Genomic DNA, 7,646 nt, shown 5'->3' on the forward strand with positions numbered 1-7,646 from the left:
AGACGTGACACCTGCATTGCCAATCCACAGAGTGGCTGAATCACAACAACATCACACTTTATACAGACAGACATTTAACTTAGGACCTACCTCCCAGTCCTCCTTCTTGACCACTCACAAACAGTTTTTTTTTAGAAACAAAAGGCTTCTTGGGCCAGCCTTCTCAATCGGCACAAGAAATTTGCATCTTGACTTGGTTTAGACATGTGACAATTTACTTTAACCCTATTTATAAAACTATTCTTTTACACAAGCTATTATGAAATCATTGTTTAACATCTTATTACCTTCAAAATAAGACCACACATGTATGTATTCAACCTTGTATGAATGATTTAGACAAAAAGAGATGATTTAAGAGGACTTGACATTTTCCTTAGATTCAAGAAGAAAAGTTTACATGCAACTAACTGGTTTCTTCCACCAACCACATTTCACCAATGTTCATTCTTGTGTACTTACTACAAAATAAGCTTTTACTGTGAAATAAGAATATTCACATGAATTCAATTTGAGTCTACATGACTTTCACTTTACCCCACTTCCTGGGGACAGAGGGAGATAACATATGTATTCACCTTAGCCATCACCTTGCATAAGGACAATAGTATTATAATCAGCCGCTTATTGGTAACAAAAGACTTGGCCCGGTGACTTGTTTTGGTTCACACTTAAAGCTGGGAGCTTCTGCTCCAGGACATTGAGGACAAAGACCAGGATCTTAAAGGTTTGACTGATCAACACATCAATAGCAGATTCAAATTAAGGGGGTTTGTTGCCTGACTGTTAGTGACTGCCTTCTCACCCTCTTGAATCCAAAAGGTCACAATTTTCAGGCGAGGGCCTGAAAATTCCAACAATGTTATTAACCAATAATACATATTACTTTAGATGTCCTAATCCATGTTTAATAGATACTTTTAGTCCTGGATATACCATATATTCCTAAACGTAACCTCAGTAAACTATGAAAAAAAACTAACCTTATTCCTAAACGTAACCTCAGTAGTAAACTATGCCTAAACCTAGCTGTAGAATACAACTCTCGTAGACGTATTTATGATTCTGACGTTTTCAATCTACGAGAGTTGTAGGGTTGATCCCCCATGGACACAGGGACTGTCATCTCCTAGCCCGTAGATCTCCAAACATGTACAAATGCAAAAACAAAAATTGCTTACCCCCACGTCCCTAATGTTAACTCTTTCTACGGGGTAGTAGTGCAATGTAATAATCCATATCTTTCAATAAAGAAGTGTTTTAATCCCGTCTGTGGCCGAACGCCATTTTTTCACCCTCGTTTACTTCCTGTTTACATTGAGTGTAATTCCGGGTTTCACCGGCCACAAACGGCATTAAAACACTTCTTTATTGAAAGATATGGATTATTACATTGCACTACTACCCCGTAGAAAGAGTTAACATTTGGAGCGTGGTGGACTGGGGGTAAGCCCTTTTTTTTGCATTGTACATGTTTGGAGATACGGGTTAGGAGATGAAAGTCCATTTGTCCATGGGGGATCAACCCTACAACTCTCGTAGATTGAAAACGTCAGAATCATAAATACGTCTACGAGAGTTGTATTCTACAGCTAACCTAACCTAACCTTATTCCTAAACGTAACCTCAATAAAACGGCGTCAAACCCTAACCTTACCCCTAACCTTAACCTCAGTAAAACTATGGCTAAACCTAAACGTATTTGTAACCTTATCCTCAGCAAAACAAATACAAGAATGAATACAAGAACCGCTGGTCCGCAAAAACAAATGAGGGTGGGTGAGCGTGTTTTGGAGTGAGCCTTCCCGTTACCGTATTAGAACAGCTGTATGCAGGGTTGCCATGTCCGCTTATTATAAGCGACTTTGGGCTTGCTTTTATGTAAAGTTGCTTGTAAATATTGGTAGCCATGCACAGCTTGTGTTTTTTTGGGCTTGTTTCTAAAGTGTAAGTTGCTTTAGTCTAGATGGAAAGTGGGGTCCATGCGCATAGGGTGTATTTTTTCCCACCACCTGGTTGTCTTCATCCTTGAAGTGTGTATTTTAAGATTATGCCAGGTAACAGGCTGAAATAATGTCCCATGGGGTTCATTTTTAACCCTTTACTACACATATCCGATATCCTGAACCCAAACCTGAAAATGGAAGAAATAGAAAAGAGCATAACTTTTGAAGGAAACAACCAGTCAAATAAAATAAGATAAATCCCATACAATTTGGACCCAAGGAATAAAGTGTTTTTTATTAAGATTCAAGCACTGACTCTATATTCGGCTACAGGACAAAAACAGCACCAAAAAAATCGAGCCGAAAATGTTCATATCACATATATATTTCTGTTTTTACTAAATGGTTTTTACCAACTGCATTTTCTTAATCCTTGAAGTGTGTATTTTAAGGTTCTGCCATGTACCAGACGGAAATAATGCCCCATGGGGTTCATTTTTAACCCTATGTTAACACATATCCTACCCAAACCCAAAAAGGGATACATAGCAAATCTTTGGAAGTATACAACATACAAATAAACACATATTCCATACAATTTGGACTCAAGGAATTCATAAAAATGTGTATTATTAGATATGCTTATTAAGATATGCTTATTAGATTTAAGCATCTTGACTCTAAGGGCAAAAATGTGTGTGCGTGCGCGGGTGCATGCGTGCGTGTGCATCCCTGCATTCCCATCAAGGCTTACTTTGTGGCTCCTAGAATCTCCTAGAACTTTCAACTATCAGGCTCCTCTCCTGTGGAACCATCTTCGAGGTTTGGTCCAGGAGGCAGACACCGTTAGTTTAAGAGCAGGCTTAAAACTTTTGTTCCATTTGGGGAACAACAGCACCATCGTCATCCATAGTCTCCAATGTCGTCATAGCCAGTGCAGTGCCACGTTTGATTACCTCATTAACAAATGACATGGCTTGGTGAAACATGTTCAACAACTCTTATGAGCGTGTGGTGTGGTGAAGTATGTACATTGTATTTGTATAACACTTCTCACAGAGAGAACTCATAAAGTGCTTTACATAGGCCTACAACAGAAATAAAAACACAGCATGAAACATTCAAATTGTTCAAAAACCTAAGACATTCCACAAATGCTTGTTTAAACAGTGTTTGTAAGTGGTTCTTAAAAATGTCCACAGAGACTGACCTTTTTTCATCCCAACTCTCAAGACCTGTGGAAGGCATTCCATACCTTTTTGTTTTTGACCTTTCTTCATCCCGCGGCGGGGGAACTTTTCAGCCCACAGAGGAGCATGCAGGGAGCAGTTAGGGGTTAAGTGTCTTGCCTAGGGACACTTCGAACCTTAGGCTTCCCAGGCGGGCTCTCTAAACCATTCAACTATGGCCACCCAACCTGGTACGAGGAATGACCAATAGACCCTGGACAGCTGACCTTAGGGTCCTGCTGGGCACATAATATCGCAGGTCAGTGAAGCGTCCTGGACATCACTATATGCTTCAAAAGGAGGCTCTATACTGGCAGCAGTGGTGTACCAAAGTACTCAACCCCATACTTGAGTCAAAGTATAGATACTCCTGGTGAAACATTACTCAACTACAAATGAAAGTATTCAAAAGTACATTAAACTTAGGGTGTCTGCCTCCTGGACCAAACCTCGAAGATGGTTCAACTTCCACAGGAGAGGAGCCTGATGGTTGAAAGTTCTCTCTTGGAGATTCTAGGACCCACAAAGTAAGCCTCCATAGCCTACTGGGAATGCAGGGACGCACACAAGTATCTAGTAAAAAGACAAATATAGATCTGAACATTCTTGTCTCAGTTTTTTCAAATTTTGCCCTAAAATAGGGTCAGGATATGCTTGAATCTTAATAATACCAATTTTAATGAATTCCTTGTGTCTAAATTGTATGGAATGTGTGTTCATTTGTATGTTGTAATACTTCCCAAAATTACTGTGGGACATTATTTCAGTCTGGTACATGGCAGAATCTTAAAATACACACTTCAAGGATTAAGAAAATGCAGTTAATAAGAGGAAGTATTTAGTCAAAACTGAAATATATATATGTGATATGAACATTTTCGGCTCAGTTATTTTGGTGCTGTTTTTGTCCTGTAGCCTAATAAGAGTCAAGATGTGCTTGAATCTAAATAATAACCTCTTTAATGAATTCCTTGGGTCCAAATTGTATGGGTTTTATTTGTATTTATTTGTCTCTGTTTGTTGAGAGTTGTGGTCTTTTCTATTTCTTCCATTTTCAGGTTTGGGTTCATGATATGTGTAATAAAGGGTTAAAAATGAATCTCATGGGCCATTATTTCAGCCTGTTACCTGGCAGAATCTTAAAATGCACACTTCAATGATGAAAAACAACCAGGTGGCGGAAAAGAATCCACCCGCTTGGACCCCACTTTCCATCTAGCTTATTTGTCCTTGTTTCCTAATGTTGTTATAAACCAGTGGTTCTTAAACATTTTCATGTCAAGTATCCCCAAATTAATATGTATTTGTCCACAGACCCCCCCATCTGAAAATATTTTGTGCCAGGGACCTCCCATACAAGATTTTCGTTGTTAAAATATTCCAAAAATATTCCAAATTTCCCCCTTTCCCCCCAAGATTTTATTTGAAAATAGTAGATCTGCATACATGTATGTGTTTTGTGTTTAAAGTGCTCATGTGGGGCATAGTCACTTCTTTTGGGCTTGTTTCCCTAGACCTGGTTGCTCGTTTCTCTCACAGAATCTGGCAACACTGCCTCCGTTACCTCACTCTCCGAGGTTCCAAACGGGGCTGGGAGAAGAAGGGCCGATCTACAGATCTACAAGCTCACAACGCGGCGACGTGTTGTGAGCTTGTAGATCGGCAGTTTTTGGCACGCGACTTCAAGTCGTACGACGAAGTATATAAAAGGCCACCGTCACACCCAGACAGATGGTGAGTGTTCAGTGTTGGTAGACTGATTACATGTATTCTAAATAGGATGCAGTCACATTGTGGCAGTACATCATAATAACGGTCGCCGGCCCTGTCTAATGAAAAGGGTTGGTTGAACAACAACCACACATGATGTGAAAAACAATGAAAACAATAAAACAACACCTCTATGTGTGTCAAAACAGTGTCATGGTAGTAGAATAGAATAACTTTAAACACGCCCACTCATAAATGTGAGAGGAGTAGGCCTACAGAGGAATGTTGTATAACTCAGCACGTGTTATACCTACTCGTTAAAAGTATATATATATATATATATATATATATATATATATATATATATATATATATATATATATATATATATATATATATATATATATATATATATATATATATATATATATATATATATATATATATATATCATTAAAAAAAACTTTTATTAAACAATAAAAAATAACAATAATCTTGTTGGCCAGTGTTGGGCATACTTCCCACAGTAATGTAATGTTTTTGATTGATTGATTGAAATTTTTATTAGGCAAAAGAATGTAAAACAACACAGTTACATTTATAATGCTTTTGACTAAAAGGTCCGGCCAAAAATGTATGTAATGTAATGTAATGTAAGGGATTACAATGCCAACATGAGGCCATCAACACTTTACCTAAATTTAAATATATTTTTACATTAAATATATATATATATAACTAACATCTGACTAAAACAGAGCTGACATATTTTGGGGATTTTTTTGTTTTACATTTTGATATACATGCAAATACATGTAATGTAAAGGTTATAGATAGGTCTAGACTGTATACGATTGGTGTTTTCTTGACCACATGCCTTACAGCACCATCTGACTGCCTGTTTTGCATTGCGTGAGTCGGGGATGGGGCCGCTGGGGGCCTGGGGCCCTAAACGATCATCATTGGCCCTGCAGGGCCAGGGGCCTCATTGAGACTTAATCCGTTCCTGCTGCTATAAAAAAAAACAAAGGCAAGTTGTTATTTCAAGGCTAATATTTTCCTTACATTTCCTTCTTAAAACCAAACACACCAAGATGAACGTCTATATTGTCTGACCATAATTTCTTTATACGTATGCAAACAATTCTTAAACAAATGAGAATAATTTTATAAGGAATATTGCTGTGCTCAGTAGAATGAGTGAATTTAAATGTATACCTGCTCAGCAGGCCAACAGAATGGCACATGGCTTGATGCTAGCTAGAGCATGGATGCAGTCAAAGATCATGCACTTAGTTAGTTCTATTCAGCTATTTAAATTAAAGGTGGGGTACGGGAATTTCTTTGGTTAAAATAAGTGTTAAGTAGCTATATATTCTGATTATAGTACTAATTGCTATAGAGTATTTGTTCAGTAACAGGAGTCTCCATGTCTCTCCAGCTCTTTATTAAACAGAAAATGCATTTTCAGGTCAGGATACCAATTTTATCCAATCAGGATAGAGAACTAAGACAGGATACCTACAGATTAAACAGAATTGAAAGTGATGACACAAATAAATGAGCAGGCAAAATAGGAACTGGAACACTATACAAATTAAGCTGATAAATTACTCTCTCCTGATTGGCTGAAATTGTATTTTCTGTTTATTAAAGAGCTGGAGAGACACAGAGACCACTGAACAAACACTTTATAGCAATAATTAGGCTACTATCAGAATATAGAGCTTTAACCTTTTAATAACAACCTTTTTATTTTAACAAAAAAATATCACTTACCCTACCTTTACATTGATTAACTAATTGAAACATTTTCAAATGTAAAACAGCATCCAGAATGTGTGATTAGTTCTATTTGCTTCACCAAATAATCAATTCATTATTTATAGATTATTTGGTGAAGCAAATTAGTCCGCAACTGGTCCTAGCAGGCTGTTAAAGGTAGGGTAAGTAGCCTAATATTTTATGTGTTAAAACAAGTGTTAAATAGCTCTATATTCTTATAAGCATCTGATAATCATCTGGTAGGCTAATCATTGCATTTGCTATAGGATAGTGTTTGTTCAGTTACAGGGGTCTCCCTGTCTCTCCTACACAGAAAATGCATTTTCAGGTCGGAAATTCGAAGCAATGTCACACACAGAAATGATGAGCAGACAAAATTGTAACTTTTGGGGTGTTTTATCCTAAACATTTCACTTACCCTAATACCAGTGGGAAGGAAGGGGTTTTAATAGCTTTTTTACTTGTCATGCATGCTGTTTAGAATTTCCTAATGTCCGGCGTCCGCCTGATGGAGACACAAGGTGGCGTGCCAACCACTTAAATGGTGCGCAGCACAACGTCCTTATTTCATCCTCCTATGGACAGTTGTTGCTCAAACAGTTTGAAGACTTCAGCCTTTAGCCTATTCTAGCCATGGATCAAGATGTATATATAGATGTATATTTTTTTAATTGATTTTTATATCATACGAAAGTAAAAGTCAGACTCAATAAAATGCATCTTAGTCTTGATCCAAGGCTAAGCCTATTCCCAATTTCCCAAAGAATATGGTTTATAAATATACCTAATATACAAAATATTCAGTCTAATTTAGGGTATTGATTTATGTGTGCTATGGATCGTAATTGCCATACATGATTTGCATAATATCGTAGCTAATCACGAACTAACTGCGTGAATGGCCACATAGTTTCCGGGGTTGCTAATCCATGAATGTAATTTCCAACCCGCCTATAACCAGCCTGTCAATCCGTCC

The sequence above is a fragment of the Gymnoscopelus braueri genome (genome assembly GCF_963280865.1).
Source record: "Gymnoscopelus braueri genome assembly, chromosome: 1".
In the NCBI taxonomy this organism is placed as follows: Eukaryota; Metazoa; Chordata; class Actinopteri; order Myctophiformes; family Myctophidae; genus Gymnoscopelus; species Gymnoscopelus braueri.